Source organism: Ovis canadensis, chromosome 7 (genome assembly GCF_042477335.2).
Source record: "Ovis canadensis isolate MfBH-ARS-UI-01 breed Bighorn chromosome 7, ARS-UI_OviCan_v2, whole genome shotgun sequence".
Taxonomy (NCBI): domain Eukaryota; kingdom Metazoa; phylum Chordata; class Mammalia; order Artiodactyla; family Bovidae; genus Ovis; species Ovis canadensis.
In genome coordinates, this window is record NC_091251.1 from 62,811,931 (window position 1) to 62,829,749 (window position 17,819).

Below are 17,819 nucleotides of genomic sequence, written 5' to 3' on the forward strand. Positions count from 1 at the left end.
AGCTAAACTAACACCAACTTGTGAAATACTTGATAGGTTTTACCTTTCTAGAATCAACTGACCAAATGGGATTCCTGAAAGCTTGAAATTGGCATTTTTTTTCTTTCATACTGTCCATTCAGCACTTTAAGACTAGAAAAAGGAGGGGAAGTACCAAAAGAAATGAGATGAAGGCCCTTACTTTAAATAAACGACGCCGCTTTATTACTTCCCATGGTTGTCTCCATAATAACCCTCAGAGACCAGAAGCTTTTAGGGATTCACCGTGTGTCGTACATCATCCCCAAGGCCATTTTGGTCTTGCAGATGATTGCAGAAAAATGAATGTATTGATCAATCTCTTCCCTATTTTCAAATCTGTGTAGATAGACATGAGAAAATGCATTCTTCCAGTTAGGAGTAGATTTATGGTGATATCTCTCTTCCACCAAAGGAAGGGTAATAGTACAGAGACCAGGGATCACGTGGTTAGAGATGGTTATATGACTCCTGGACTGCTCTCAGAGGGTTTATGGTGGCCAGCTTCCCAGACTGGTGCGTATCTCAGTCCACATCTGGTGGTAAGAAGTTTATTGAGAGTCTGGATTTCGTATTTATAAAGCTTCCATTACCTGTTTTTAACTAGGTGTTAACTTGATAAAGAACTTCACTGATAGTTAGGATTGTCTTTTTCTCACTTTTATGAACTGCTAAAAATGTTTGCAAGAGTCAGAATGTGGAAGACGTTTTCTTTCCTTCCTTCCTTTCTTTCCTCTTTAAGTTATAGGGCCATATTTTTGGGGTTGGTGTCTTTTGTATTTTTTCAATTGTAACGAAATACTCAACATTTTAAAATTCATTAGCAGAAAGAGCAGAGAGCCAGGAGTGACAAAACAGACCAACACTACTTTGCTGTACAAATTGAATCCAAGTCCCAGCTCTGTCTGAAACAATTTGTCTTTTACTTTGTAAAGCATACCATTTAAGCTCTTGGAGACTGCTTCCTTATTTGAAAAGTGAGGATAAGTCTACTGCACCTGCCTCACAAAATTGTGAGGAGCCGAAGAGACGATCTTCGTGAATGCCTTTTGTAAAATGTTCATTATACTATGGTCTCTAGGACCCAGCCGAATATTGGCTATAAGTTACTCCCTTTAGGCTCATTCGTGCAACAGGATAGTCACACCCCAATTCTATCTGATCACACATGTTCCGCCATTGGTCAATATCTCTAAAAAATTTCTTGTCTCTCTGCTCTCTCATTCATATACTCAACTTCGGTCTGAAGGCTATGAAATACCAGTTACTCAGTTTTACCGCTAGAGGGAGCACAGCCTTTTCCTTTCCTTTTTCTCACGTGTTAGTTCTACTGAGTCAGATAGCATTTACATTATGGTACCTACTGAAGCAATAAATAAGTAGAATTGCAAGTAAATTGATGGTCCATGGTCTGTGTCTCTTTGGAAAATACCTTAAGAAAACAAAATCTATCTTAAATAATTAAAACTAAAAGACATTTATATGTGTGAGTACATATATACATACAAAAGTTTGTAGAATGACACCCCAGTAACAACCAGCACACCTAGCACCCAAATCTTGGTTTCTAAATACCATCCTCCAATAAAAGAAGGCAAAACTCCTTGGTTGACTCTGGGCCTAGGGCAGAAAAAATACAGCATGAGCTTAAATCTTTTGAAACCATAACAGATGGGACACAGTTTAAAGAATTCTGACTGCTTGTCCAAACACTGGAGTCAACTTGGAGGAACCCCTAGTAGTCAAAACTGGGATCATCTGGACAAAATATATAATAATGATAATAAAACCATGTATCCAATGGATATAAACAATTGAATAAGGGATAAGAAACATCTCTTCTTACAGTATAATTCCAAATAATAAAAGAAGGAATAATGGAAATATAACATCACCATTAAGAGAACAGCATAGTAATAGTTATTACTAGCAAGACCAATCAATAATTGCTAAAATTAGTGGGTGAAAAGTTTAATAACAAACAGAGGGGTCCTTGATGGCTCAGATAATAAAGAATCTGCCTGCAATGCAGGATACTCAAGTTTGATCCCTGAGTCAGGAAGATCCCCTGGAGAAGGAAATGGCAACCCATCCAGTATTCTTGCCTGGGAAATTCCATGGACAGAGGAACCTGGTGAGCTACATCCATATCCATAGGGTCACACAGAGCTGGACATGACACAGCGAGTTACACACAGTATACATGTAGTCTTAAAATAATTCCCTATAAGACAACTAATCATAAAGGGGAAAGCTGTAGCTTCATAATGGAGTAAACTGGACACCGCCTTTACCAAGCAATCAAAGTCAACCTCATCAGCTATAAGACATAACAACTTTCTTTACCTCTGGTATCATGCACTGAGAATAATCCAGTATCAATTCTGTGCTATTTTTGCAAAATATACATAATCTCAGCCTAAATCCTAAGGAATCATAAAACATCCCGTTGGAAGGGCATTTTAAGAATGACTGGCTCGTAGTCATCAAAGTGATGTGAAAGACTGAACTTTTAGACACTGGAGGGGATGAAGACGTGTCAACAAACTGCAATGTCGGATCCTGAATTAGACCAGAAAGGAAAGGATAGTAGTGGGAAAACAAGTTCAAATAAGGTCGTACTTAATAGTTTTGTATAAAACAGTAACTGTACTGTTAGTAATTACTAGTAACTAGGGCAATGGCAACCCACTCCAGTACTCTTGCCCGGAAAATCCCATGGATGGGGGAGCCTGGTAGACTGCAGTCTATGGATTGCGAAGTCAGGCACGACTGAGCGACTTCACTTTCACTTTTCACTTTCATGCATTGGAGAGGGAAATGGCAACCCACTCCAGTGTTCTTGCCTGGAGAGTCCCAGGGACGGGGGAGCCTGGTGGGCTGCCGTCTGTGGGGTCGCACAGAGCCAGACACGACAGAAGCGACTTAGCAGCAGCAGCAGCAGTAGTAGTTTCATGATGTTTTCATCATTGTATTGTGATTATATAGGATGTCAGTATTGGAGAAAGCTGAGTGAAGGGTATAAGTGAATTCTTAATCAAAATGAAAAACTCAAATACAGATTGAAATTAAGAACCAGGAAATACTTAAATAGAGCAGTGCCTAGCAGTACCTAGCATATAGAAAATACTAAGAGATTTACATATATTATCTCAATATAACTCTTGTCATAACTATGTGAGAAGGGTGCCATAATATCTATTTTTTTAGATGAAGAAATTGAGTCCAAAAAAAGGTTAAGTCAATTGCCCAAAGTCACATACATCTATCATAAACAATAGCAACAACCACGTATGGAACACCAGTTGTGCGCTTTTGTATATACAATATCCCATTTTTAATCGTAAAGATAAAATTGAGGCTCAGAGACTTAATGAAGTATCAAGGCCATACAGCTAGTAAGTAGCAGAGCTAAGAAGATTTAAGTGCAGGTTTGTGCTCATTTATTTAAAAAAAAAAAAATTACTGAGCACTGTTGTATGCCAGATGGCGTGTTGGGTGGTGAAAAGGCACAGACCAAGGCAGACAAACAAGGAGACTTGGTCCTCAGGGAGCCCCCGAAACTCTGTGCTTCCCATAATTCTAATAATGTAGTGAGGGCTCCTGCTTATGGAACCACAGACTAGAGCCTGTTCTAGCTGGATCGAAGCCCTTTACTCCTAATAACTGGCTTTGTCACAGAGTTCCTGTATCATCCTTACAGTCCACTGCCTCCCATGGACTATGTATATATTAAGATTCAAGATGACTTTCCTGAGCCTTGGGGCTCTGTCTTGGCCAGTCAGAAAGTGCAAAGTCAGACCATCTGGCGACAGTCTATTTCTAATCCTTTCTTTCTGCCTTCTCCCGATCTATGATAAAAATTGGTTCCTTAACACTGAGTTCTCTGAGCAGCAAAAGCTTCCAGCCTATTTAGTTTTTCCTGAGATTGTTTATTCTAAAATCTCTGGATGTAAATGGATGCAACTCTTGCAACAGCCATTGATATGTAATGTACCCTACAACAGAGATTATGCAATCTATATGTGTTACTTAGCAATGAAGTACTAGGCATGGAAATATCCAGTCAGAAGTGGGGAAACCCAGTCCTTGAATTACAGATCTCTTTATCTTTCCCCCACCCTATTTAAAAAGTTGTTAGTTGCTCAGTCCTGTCTGTTTCTTTGTGATCCCATGAACTGTGGCCTGCCAGCATCTTCTGTCCATGAAATTCTCCAGGAAGAGCACTAGGGTGGATAATCATTCCCTTCTTCAGGGGATTTTCCCAACCCAGGGATCGAACCTGGGTCTCCTGCATTGCAGGAAGACTCTGCCATCTGAGCCACCAGAGAAGCCCATTCTTTAGCCCCACTGGATTCTGTAAGTCTCCCCATATGCCATCCAAGTGCAGATCTAGAGAGTGTAGTCACCTCTGAGGTTCACGGGTTTTAGCAAGCCTTGTGTTGTGTGAGGACCCATTAAGACTCCAAAGGTACACTATACTGTAGTATTCATGTTTCTCCTTTAAACTTTTTTTCAATGCCAGGTCATTCTCTTGGATCCCTATATCTAAGCCCCACATGCACTTGGGGAGATGAGTCACTACCTAGAACTTCAAGAGTTTGATTTCTTATCTCCCTCATTCATCTTGGGCCTGGCTCATTGACTCTAGGCTCCTTGTTGCCTGACAGCCTATTCTGTCTCTTGCCCTGATAACTATTGTGAGACATAGTTGATATAGTTGTTCCGTCTCCCTGGCTCTACAACTTCCTGAGGACCACTCAAGTCAGTTGTCCTGATATTGGCCATCTCCAATAGATATTTACTCATAGACTTCAAGCTTAGGTGACTGAGCATAATGATATGGATATGAACAGTGAAGTCAGGAGAAAAAGAGGTGAAGATATGTGTTAAAGATAACGGAAATGGCACAACTGCTAAAAGCAAAACAGCAATCAGGAATGAAGTTTTGAGTGTGAAGCTTTTTAATGAAGCTGTGAGAACAAAGTAATGCAAGAGACTGTAGCTCAAACCAAGTGTTCCGTCTCTCCACAGACAACAGGGAACTGGGGCCTGTTGGGACCAATCTAGGCTAGATGATCAGCCAATTTACCCCTCAGCTCGTTTGCATCAGTACGGATTATTGGGTACCCTGTCTGATGGGGTGGCTGTCTGTGTTAGCTGGTTTATACCCTCTACCCAGTGATTGTGAAGTAGTTGAGATAATACCCTTGGGTTTATCAAATAGAATATAGTGATAGAATCCTTCTAAAGAGCTACTGCATTAATACTGAAACCATCTTTCAAAATCTGCTAAAAGATGATTGTTACATGGCCCAGCATCACTGACTCAATGGACATGAATCTGAGAAAACTCTGGGAGATAGAGGAGCACAGAGGGGCCTGGCCTGCTGCAGTCCATGGTGTCATAAAGAGTAGACACAACTTAGCCACTGAGCAAAAAATATGCAAAAGCACTCCAGAAGTAAGGGTGAGAAGCAGAATTACTAGTTACAAAGAACTGCATATGGCCTAAGTCACTTCAGTCGTTTCCAACTCTTTGTGATCCCATGGACTGTAGCCCGCCAGGCTCCTCTGTCCAAGGGATTCTCCAGGCAAGAATACTGGAGTGGGTTGCCATTTCCTTCTCCAGGGGATCTTCCTGACCCAGAGATTGAGCCTGTGACTCTGATGTCACCTGCATTGGCAGGTGGGTTCTCTACCACTAGCACCCCTATCTCTAAGTTAAAATAGTATGACTGGCTAGGCCCTGAAATTCCTACAAATGAGATGATTTTGAAATGTACTCTTAAATCAAGTGGAAATCTTGAACCATTGAAGGTTTCATCTAATGTTATTTTGACTGGGATACCGGAAGTGGGTATTTTTAAGTACAATTAGAAATTCTCATTTGAAGAAAACTGTTTAGAAATATGACTAGTCAACTAACTTAACACTTCTGAAGGCCAATAGGGCTATGGACATGTTGTAATTGGGCAAGAATGCTACTTGAGTTTAATCTCAAACCTATTTTTGTCCCAGAAATCAGGTTTGCTGGGCAAGAAGTACTTACAAACTTTAAAAAGGGTGGGGGTGGGGGGAAACCTTTGATTTTCAAATATCTAGCTATAGGGACAATTGTAGTTTGCTCCTCTTATAAAACAAATATTAGACTAGGTCCAGGTTTTCTAGCCTCATTTCTTTTTTTAATTAGCAGTGGTTGAATTTTACCAAATGCCCTTTCAGCTTGTATTGAGAATAGCATTTATTGTTGCTTTAAACTATTAAAATGGTACTTCGGATCATCCTTGATAATTTTGGATTGTTCTTACATTTCCAGGATAAAACCTACTTGGTTATGATGTAAATACTTTTCTTAATATTCAATTAGGTTGTATTTACTAAAATAAGAGTCTTTGAAAATGGTTTATATGTGACATTGTTTATAGGTCTTTTGTTAATTTTAATATTATGATAGGGGTGCAGTATCAGCTGGAAGTACTGCTAAATGCCAGCTTGTGTTCCTGATACACAGTGAAGCCAAACAAACCTAAACATCAAAGTTTGGAGCAGAGAAAGAGCCAAACAAGGAGAGCAGTAGCTCATGCTCAAGAGACCTGAAGTCCTAGATGGTTCTCAGAAGGGTTTTAGGGCAAAATGTGGGGTGAAGGCTGCACATTGTGTGGCTTCTGATGCATGGCACTCCAAGAGTCTTGTGCTCAGCCTGAAGATACCATCTGCTTTGACTGTGTGGATCACAATAAACTGTGGAAAATTCTGAAAGAGATGGGACTACCAGACCACCTGACCTGCCTCTTGAGAAGTCTGTATGCAGGTCAAGAAGCAATAGTTAGAACTGGACATGGAACAACAGACTGGTTCCAAATAGGAAAAGGAGTACATCAAGGCTGTATATTGTCACCCTGCTAATTTAACTTCTATGCAGAGTACATCATGAGAAACACTGGGCTGGAAGAAGCACAAGCTGGAATCAAGATTGCCGGGAGAAATATCAATAACCTCAGATATGCAGATGATACCACCCTTATGGCAGAAAGTGAAGAGGAAGTAAAAAGCCTCTTGATGAAAGTGAAAGAGGAGAGCGAAAAAGTTGGCTTAAAGCTCAACATTCAGAGAATGAAGATCATGGCATCCGGTCCCATCACTTCATGGGAAATAGATGGGGAAACAGTGGAAACAGTGTCAGACTTTATTTTTGGGGCTCCAAAATCACTGCAGATGGTGATTGCAGCCATGAAATTAAAAGACGCTTACTCCTTGGAAGAAAAGTTATGGCCAACCTAGATAGTATATTCAAAAGCAGAGACATTACTTTGCCATCTAAGGTCTGTCTAGTCAAGGCTATGGTTTTTCCTGTGGTCATGTATGAATGTGAGAGTTGGACTGTGAAGAAGGCTGAGTGCCAAAGAATTGATGCTTTTGAACTGTGGTGTTGGAGAAGACTCTTGAGAGTCCCTTGGACTGCAAGGATATCCAACCAGCCCATTCTGAAGGAGATCAGCCCTGGGATTTCTTTGGAAGGAGCGATGCTAAAGCTGAAACTCCAATACTTTGGCCACCTCATGCGAAGAGTTGACTCATTGGAAAAGACTCTGATGCTGGGAGGGATTGGGGGCAGGAGGAGAAGGGGACGACCAAGGATGAGATGGCTGGATGGCATCACGGACTCGATGGATGTGAGTCTGAGTGAACTCTGGTAGTTGGTGATGAATAGGGAGGCCTGGTGTGCTGCGATTTATGGGGTCACAAAGAGTCGGACATGACCGAGGGACTGAACTGAACTGAACCTGCGTAGGGGCCTCAGTTCCTGCAGAAGAGCTCAAAAGCACTGTGTACAGTCCTTGAGGAGGAGCTAGAACTCTGTTTCTATCACTGTACTATTGTTTCTTGATTGCTTTTGCTTTGTCTCTGCATTTCCTCACTTCCCTAATTAGTAAAGCCTGCCCTTTGGATCTCAGAGAAGGTCTAGGAGGTAGAAGCCTTTTTCTACAAGGAAGAAACAGGGGTCACAGAAAAGGAGGACACAGGCTCTTGGGTCCCTCGTGGGACCACAGGGTGGTGTTCATTTTCAGAAGCTGTGTGTGTGTGTGTGTGTGTGTGTGTGTGTGTGTGTGTTATGACCCCATGGACTATATCCTACCAGGCTCCTCTGTCCATGGAATTTTCCAGGCAAGCGTACTGGAGTGGGTTGCCGTTTCCTTCTCCAGGGGATCTTCCCGACACAGGGATTGAGCCCGGGTCTCCCGCACTGCAGGCAGACGCTTTACCCTCTGAGCCACCAGGGAAGCCCAGGGAAACACAGGTTAATGCTGCAGAACAGTTAAATGACCTGACAAGTACGTTCCTTAAAGCCTTCAAGCAATCACTCTTAACGTTAAGTCTGAACACAGACGGGGATATATTTAATGCTACTTTAATGCCTTCTCAAACTAGTTTAAGTAATTTTCTTTTCACGGGCCATCACTTTTTCCAGACCTCAAATATTTGAATGGAAATTTTACAGGATATCAAATCTTTTAGAACAACCCCATTCACCTCCCCACTGGCACTTATTAGTGAGTCTCTGCCATTTCTGCTCTTCAACACTTACAGGGTGTATTTTCTGACTTATTCCAAGACCCAGCCTTATTTACATTTACTGCAGTGTTCAGTCTAATTTCAATTTTCTATTTTATTTAACCCAATAGAGTTTTAAAATTCAAGTGTTATTTTTCCCCCCTTTAAAAGAATTTCTAGTTTCACTGCACTGTGGTCAATAGGACCACATATTGTGTGTGTGCGTGTATGTGTTGGGGAGGGGCGTATTCCTGATCTGGAGCTTTTTATACTAACTTTTTTTTCTTTCCTTATTTAACTTCTTGATTTTTCTTTTAAAAATGTCTACTTAAAGTGTTGATGGTTTTCTCTCGAATCTTTAGCATTCTAACATCACCTCAGAATTTTTGTACTGTGTTCCAGGAGACATTCTTGACCTTATCTTTCAAATTATTCTTTCTTCAGCCACATCCAGATTAGGCTTTTAACTTAATTTACTTTGGGTAGCATTTTTAAAATTTCTGAGTAATCTTATGACTCCTCTCTGCTTTTATGGCTATGATGCATTCACAAATATCCTGAAGATAATTAAGTTCAGTTCCCTTTGATCTATCCTGTTCTTGTCTTTCTGGTACTTGAGGCTAACATCATCACCTCCCTCCTTCAGAAACACATAAATTCCAGTTCAGAAACATGGAACATTTCCTTCAGTTTGGGAAAACAGAAGGGAGTTATGTTGCAACCCAAATAGGGAAGTTTTCTAAAAAAAACTCAAGTATCCTTTACCTTTAGGGGACAGTTATTCTGTGCTTCACACACACACTTTTCCAGTCATCCTGGGCGTGGCTTTACTGTTTGTCTTTATCCTCTGCTCACAGAACTAAGAACCATACTTTCTCTCCAAGCTGAGCTCACACATGAATGTTCTTGCTTAAAGAACTATTTTCTCTACTTAACCCAGCCAACCCCTTTGAACAATAGGTGAAGAGGGCAGTAGTTTTAGAGTGACAATAGAGCATGAGGATTTTGTTACTGGCAGCCCTCTAGCTCCCTAATTATACCACCCAGGTACTGATCCATGGACCTGTTCTTCAGTTTGGCCAGGCTTGGAAAAAGCCCACCCTTCCCAGTACAGAGGGTTTCCCAGTGGTGCTAGTGGTAAAGAATCACTCGCTAATGCAGGAGGTGCAGTAGACGGATAGATCCCTGGATTGGGAAGATCCTCTGGAGTAGGAAATGGCACCCCACTCCAGTATTCTTGCCTGGAAAATTTCATGGGCAGAGGGTTTTGGCAGTCCACAGTCCATGGGGCGGCAGAGTCAGACATAACTGAGCGGCTGAACACACCTATACAGGAGACTCTCCTATAACTGTTCCAGGATACTGACTTTCTTTTTTCTGCTGCCATTAACATTATTCCGCCTTCACTATTGTCCAGAAATTTAATATCTGGTGATACTCATCTCCATCCTCCAGCACTGTTTATACTTTTCTCTCTCCCTCTCTTTTTTGTTACTAAACCTGGTTCGGCTGCTTGCTGCTTGAAAGCCAATGCTAGGGACAAGTGTTTATTGGAAAGGAAAGATGGCTTTATATAAGGAGGCTAACAACCTGGGGAGAAAGTGGACTCAAGTCCAAGAACCAACTTCAAAGATTGTGTTTGACCATGAAAGTTCTTAAAGGAAGAATCATTTGGGGAGAGGTTCAGAGGCTTTGTTATCATCCACTGTGTGCAGACTTTCTTCTGATTGGCTGGTGAGGTAACAGGGCAGTCTCCAGGAATCTTGTGCTCAGCCTGAAGTTACCATCTTCAACTTGGAAGGAGCCTTCGAGTTCCTGCAGAAGCACTCAAAGATACTGTTATAAGTATCCCTTGAGGAGGAAGCAGGACCTTGCTGCATGTTTCCTTTTTCTTTTTTTAATTGGAGGCTAATTACTTTACAATATTGTAGCGGTTTTTGCCATACATTCACATGAATCAGCCATGGGTATACATGTGTTCCCCATCCTGACCTTCCCTCCTACCTCCCTCCCCATCCCATCCCTCAGGGTCATCCCAGTGCACCAGCCCTGAGCACCCTGTCTCATGCATCGAACCTAGGCTGGCGATCTATTTCACATATGATAATATACATGTTTCAATGCTATTCTCTCAAATCATCCCTTCGCCTTCTCCCAGAGTCCAACAGTCTGTTCTTTACATCTGTGTCTCTTTTGCTGCCTCGCATATAATAGCCAGGACATGGAAGCAACCTAGATGTCCATCGACTGGCAAATGAATAAGAAAGCTGTGGTACATATGCACAATGGAATATTACTCGGCTATTAAAAAGAATGCATTTGCCTCAGTTCTAATGAGGTGGATGAAACTTGAGCCTATTATACAGAGTGAAGTAAGTCAGAAAGAAAAACACCGATACAGTATATTATCGCCCCTTGTTTCTTAACAGCTCCTCCTTTGTTTCTGCACTCCCTGCATCCCTCCCTTACCTGATATTCAACTGTTTGATCTGCCCTTTGGAAGGCTGAAGAGGCTGAATGAAGCCTATTACCTACAAATAAGAAACAGGACACGGAAAGGGTTTATACCTGAGAGGGCCCCACAGGGTCCTGTTCAGCTTGAAACTCCCTTTTCTTTGATACTCCTCATTCTTCCAGAAATAGAAACAAGGACAAGAATGGGAACAAAGTTTTGAATATAGAGGTTAAATATAGTCTCAGCAAGGGGACTGTTTTACCTAGAAATTTCAAGTTTCTTGCACATTCAGAACTGATGTCAAAAAAAAAAAACTCTATCATTTAACCGTACTTGACTCATCTACCTAGGGTTCTGTACCCAACTCCAATGAGTGGAGAGGAGATATTCCCCCCCACCACCAACAATTTTAACACTGGTAGGTGTCTTACAATTTAACTCAGTTCAGACGCTATTTACCTGGAGAGAGCATCAGATTCCACAGGCTAAGTTTCAGTCCCACAAGACTGTACACACCATTCCATCCCATCCCCACAACAACACAGACATACCACTTGCAAGCCCAGACTATCACCACAGGACATTCTAAGGGTTTTAGGAGCTCTGTGCCAGAAACAGACAAAGACTAAATATGTCTCAACATAAATCACAACGTCACACCACCCTTCCCTATCTCTCAAAACTTGTGGTTTGGATTACCATGCTGTCATTCCACAAAACTTCAGTTATTTTACATGAACTTTGACAAAAGCTAGGAAATGGGAAAGACTAGAGATTGTTTGGCCTGAAAATAGATTTCAAAAGGTAGACAACCAAGTTCATCGGTGTGGATTCTTCCAAAAGGAAGTCTATGCCTTGTTTTAGTCATATGCTTTGCTGAAACCTAATCAAAAACTTGCCATTAAGGGAAATGCAATTCTAGGCACACAGGCTGGGTCATGGCAACATCAACAGGACAAAATTAAGCTCCATACATGACATGAGAAAGATTGCTGTCATAAACGGAAGAGCACAAAGGTAGGCTCCATTTCATTTGTACACGTGTGGAACTGGGCAGCTATTATTCCAGGATTAAGGGTACAAGATGACAACCCCAAATGAAAGATGCGGTACTCAAAACTTCTCTTAAGGGAACAATGGGATGATGACAGCTGTAAACATGTGAAGAAGTCCAGGCATGATTCCTTTGTTTCCTTCCAGCTGGGGAAGGATTGAACATAGGAAGGCTTTAATGCAGAAATTTAGTTTCTCTACCCAAATATAATACAAAATTGTTAACTTTCCTAAAGGAGGCAAATTTTCATCCATGTTTCCAGCACAAGTTTTCAAAGAATGCAGGCATTTTTAATATCGCTTATTTTCAGTAATTCAAGTTGTCCAAAGTGGGGGGAATAGGAAGGAGAGAACCACCACACAGGGAGTAAGAATCCATAGCTAACCCAATCCCGCTTCACTTCAGAAAACGTCAACGTACACAGTGATCTGATTCTAACCACCAGTGGCTTAAGACCCATCTTGGCTTCTACAAAGGCAACTCATTCAGGCATGATTTATTGGGCCCCTGCTGTGTGCTAAACACTATCCTGACTTCGTGGGCTACTCTGATCAAGACAGGCCAGGAATCTGTCCTTGGCTTCTATTCACAAATGCAACTTTTTAAAAAATCAGCATTCATTTCTTTAGAGTACACACAGACAAGAGAGACCCCTAGCCTGGCTCTGTTCCTTTGGGTGGCCTGGCTCTGACTCCATTCCAGCCTCACCCCTGCACACTGGGCATGGAGCTATCAAGCCCCATTCAGGCATCATTTCAGGTCCCTGCCCTCAAGAATGGCCTGCTCAAACGAGGAGATCTAGGTGCAGGGTGGCCACAGGACAGCCATCTGCTGAGGTATCTGGACAAAAGTCTGAATGCATGGGCTGGGATTTGTGCACCCGTGGCTTTCCGTGGTAGGAGGAGCTCACCTCTCCCTGTACCACCTTGTTCCAGCAAAGAGCCCAAGGACTGTGAATTCCAGCCTGGCCTTCCACGTCGTTACAGAGTTAGATGTGTCCAGGTAGGAGGATAGAACATCTTTTAACAGTTTTGATTTGATTGATAACTTTTAAATATTTAGACACCTGGTATGTGAGTCCTGCAAACATGAGGGGAGAGTTAGACCTTCAAAGGTGTGGGAGGCCAGGCTGAGAGGTGACATAGCCATTCTTCTCACCCCTGGGTGTTCTCCGTACCCCATCCAAGGGCTGCATAGATTGGATGTACTTCAAAGAATCTTTGTTCTCCACGCAGTCTACTCCCCAACTCGGTCACCATTTGCAGGGCATAGCCACAGCGCTCAACCATAGATTCCCAGTGTCCCGTGGGAACAATATCAACTAGAGCGTTTTCCTTGCTAGTTAAGTGTGCTAGGTAAAATTCAGAGGCAACCCCCAGGCAGAACAAGGCATTCCCTCCCCACCCACTGCTAAGTGTTATAGTAAATCGCCGATGTTCTCTTTCTCCATGAGATGCAGCATTGTATTTAGAGTTGTCAGCCCAGGAAGCGACAGTACAGTGGTGTTAGACCTCAGACTAAAATGAATATACTTTATCCCAGTGGTAGGAATTTTGCCTGGATCAGGATTTTTACCACTTACTAGTCATGTAACTTTGGACAAGTTAGCCCTCTCTGAATTTCCATTTTCTATTTGAAGATGGGAAACAGAAGACTGAATGGGAAGGAATGTAAAAAAAAAAAAAAATCAGGAGACCAACTCATGGTAGATGCTCAGTTGTTGAGAGACTTGCCTTAACTATCACCCCACCTTTGTGTGTCTTCAAGCTTATTTATATCCCTATCTGGCTGCACCTAATACAGTGGCCTTTCTCCTCCCCACTGCACGTCCCACACACACACACATCTGTGCCCAAGGGCGGCTGGCAGTGTCAGAGGTTTCAGCCCACCTGTAAAATACCATCCTGAACCTGTTTGCTCATCAGTCTTCAATATCTGGAAGAAAATCCACTAGAACAGAAAAGTGCTGGAGGGTTTGAGGGCCTGCTATATCTGGAACAATAAACACTAATGCAGATGAAATTGAACTTTGCTGAAACTCCCACCCCAACAAGGAGAAGGTGTCAGGCATGAATGCACTGCATGGCCCCGGGGTACAGACCACAGGCTCTGGACTCAAGACTAGCAGGGGCTTGGCTTTGTCATCTGCTTGGTGTGTGCATTTGGGCAACTTACTGTCTTCGAATAATCATTTCTTCCTCTGTAAAATGGGACAAAAGTCAAAAGAGATTTAAATGACCTCATTGAAGACCTTACGTCAGTTTCTCGTAGCTAGTGAACTTAAAACTGTTTTTGTTGTTTTTTTCTTTAATTACAGTGGTAGGAATATTATTGATAATAATGATAAATTGCACTGTTCATGTGGTAAGAGTTTGAACAATATGTCATCTAACTGCAGAGGCTTCATCTGCCTATGGAGGGTAAGAGGTAGAAGTGAAGTTAGAAGATGGCCCTTGATCTGGGCCTGGAGGGACACGGATGACTTTGCCAGGTAGCAGGGAAGAAAGTAAGGCATTTCAGGTGGAGAAGGTCCAATACTGTGATGCTGGAAGTGATGATGGCCCAGTATTCTCTGAGTGTGGTAGATGAAGCCAGAGGACAGAGAGGCAAATTTGGAAGGACCCAAGGGTTGGCAGTGCCATGCTAGGAGAGCAGAATAAATTACCCTGTAATATGATGCTTGCTACTATTTTCTCAGAAAAAAACCAGCAATGATACAAACTGAAGGGAAGGCCAAAGTTTCTTATGCATAACATAAATCCTGAGGCAGATTGTGGAAAGCACTTTGTCATGATCAATATTACTGTTGCATGGGACCCACAAGGGACTAACCCCTAAGAAAACAAGCTGTCTTTGGAGCTCAGTTAGGGCTACAGAGAAGCCAAGAAATTCAACAGTTAAATCTTGACTTGGAGAAACTATTCATTTGTGAGACAATATATTTCTCAATTCTTCAAAAAAAAAAAAAATTAAAAGGCCTTGGTAGATTATCAAGAGATTCAGCATGTGTAAGCACAAATGCGTAAATATACAAGAACTTCTCAAAAAAAACTGGAAGAATTTTCCCAAAAAGGTATTTGGTTGGGGAGGGGAGGGTATTAGATTTTTCTTTTTGTATTTTGCAGCTGCAGCAGAATAACTTAAAAAAAAAAAAAAAAGGGCACTGTGGCCAGCCAACTTCCTTTCCAAACATTTGGTCCTGAGCAGCTCCTGCAAAAAATAGTCAAGTGTAATAGACGTGTAGGAATGTAGCGATCCATTTGCTTTATTTCTCCAAAATTATTGCTGATTGCAGGTTTGGGGGAGGGGATGTGTGGGAGAAACTGGCCGCTTTATTTTTGCTGGGTCTCGTTTGGCCTGGGAATGCATTTCCAGGAGATTCTACCTTTCTCTGCTGAGCAGTTCATCCGGGTCTTTCCTCCTGCCCTGAAGGTTTGATGGTTGAAGGAAATAGTCGAAGCATATTTTTGCTCTTTCGTAACAACAGTAATGATATATCATAGGCAGCAGGCCAGGAGATCTTCACCTAGAAGGAAAACACAGATTAGCCAGAGGTGGTCCTGGAATCACCATTAGTTCTAATCAGCTTTTATGAGTGATTCAGAAATTAACCAGTCATGTGCTGATAAAGTACAAACAAAAGTAATAAAGTAAGATTTATATGTATTGACATAGAAGGATGTCCAGGATATATGTGAGAAAAAAGTGCTCAAAAATATGTATAGTGCGATCCTGATTTTATGATTCACAAGGGAAACAACAAACTCTGTGTTTGCCTAGGCAGGCAAGCAGAAAAGCTGTCTGGGATGATATATAGTGTATTATATACCAGGCTCTTCACTGTGATTATGCTTCCAGGGAATGGATAAGAAGAAGGAGGAAGGAAAGAGGGGATCTGCTTTCACATGTTTCACATAAAAAGTATTTTTTGTGTTAAAAACAAAAGACAGAGGCTTTCCTGGTGTCTCAGTGGTAAAGAATCTGCTTGCCAATGCAGGGTGACACAGGTTCAATCCCTGGCCTGGGAAGATACATACCCATGTTCCCTGGGACAACTAAGCCCATGTGCCGCAAGTACTAAAGCCCTTGCACATACAGCCCATGTTCCACAACCAGAGAAGCCACCACCGTGAGAAGCCCATGCACCGCAGCGAAGAGCAGCCCCTGCTCGCCGCAACCAGGGAAAAGCCCACACGCGGCACAAGGACCCTTCACAGCCACAAACAAATGAATAAATGTACCCAGAGAACTTTTTAAATAAATAAAAGGCAAATGCTGCATAGTAAAAAATTGTTTGAAGAGATTTCATGATATTTTCGTTCACTTTTGGGGAATTCACTGTAAAGTATCTCTAAGTATCAAACATGCAACTCATAGCATTAGTATTATCCTCCACAGATAGTCACTTCCCTTAGTTACTTAAAATGACTGTTCAGTAAACAAGGAGGAAGAGGTCTAAGGTATTTCAGATTGCGCTTCCCAGTTCTTTTGTGCTTGGGAGGGCTTATTTTTCTGAGCCCGTGTTCTCCACACAGATGTTTTTTTAGTGGGTCAGCCTGGTCGTAGAGTCAGGTGCTCCAGGTGATGTACTGGTTTTGCCGTCCTTGTTCAGTCCCTCAGTCGTGTCTGCCTCTGTGACCCTGTGAACTGCAGAACTCCAGGCTTCCCTGTCCTTCACTGTCTTCAGGAGTTTGCTCAAACTCATGTCCATTGAGTCGTTGATGCCATCCAACAATCTCATCTTCTGTCACCCCATTCTCCTCCTGCCTTCAATCTTTCTCAGCATCAGGGTGTTTTCCAATGAGTCAGCTCTTTGCATCAGGTGGCCGAAGTCTTGGAGGGTCAGCTTTGGCATCAACATATTCATCACCTTCCAATGAATATTCAGGATTGATTTCCTTTAGGGTTGATTGGTTTGATCTCCTTGCTGTCCAAGGAATTCTCAAGAGTCTTCTTCAGCACCATAGTTTGAAAGCATCAATTCTTTGGTGCTCTGCCTTCTTTATGATCCAACTCACAATCGTGTATGACTACTAAAAAAACCATATCTTTGACTAGATGGACCTTTGTCAGCAAAATGATGTCTCTGCTTTTTAATATTCTGTCTAGGTTTTTCATAGTTTTTCTTCCAAGGAGCAAGCGTCTTTTAATTTCATGACTGCAGCCACCATCCACAGTGATTTTGGAGCCCAGGAAAACAAAGTCTTTCATTGTTTCCATTTTTCCCCCATCTATTTCCCATGAAGTTATGAGACCAATGCCTTAATTTTAGTTTTTTGAAGGTTGAGTTTTATACCAGATTTTTCACTATCCTTCCTCTTTCACCTTTATCAAGCGGCTCTTTAGTTCCTCTTCACTTTCCACCATAAGTGTGATGTAATCTGCATATCTGAGGTTATTGATATTTCTCCTGGCAATCTTGATTCTATCTTGTGCCTCATCCAGTCTGGCATTTCAGATGATGTACTCTGCACAGAAGTTAAATAAGCAAGGTAACAAGATACAGCCTTGATGTACCCCTTTTCCAATTTGGAACCAGTCTGTTGTTCTGTGTCTGGTTCTGTTACTTCTTGACCTGCATACAGATTTCTCAGGAGGCAGGTAATGTGACCTGGTATTCCCATTCTTGAAGAATTTGCCACAGTTTGTTGTGATCCACACAGTCAAAGGCTTTTGTGTAGTAACTGGTAACTTGCATCAAGTGATTGTTGCTCTTCCTAGGGTACTAACACGGAG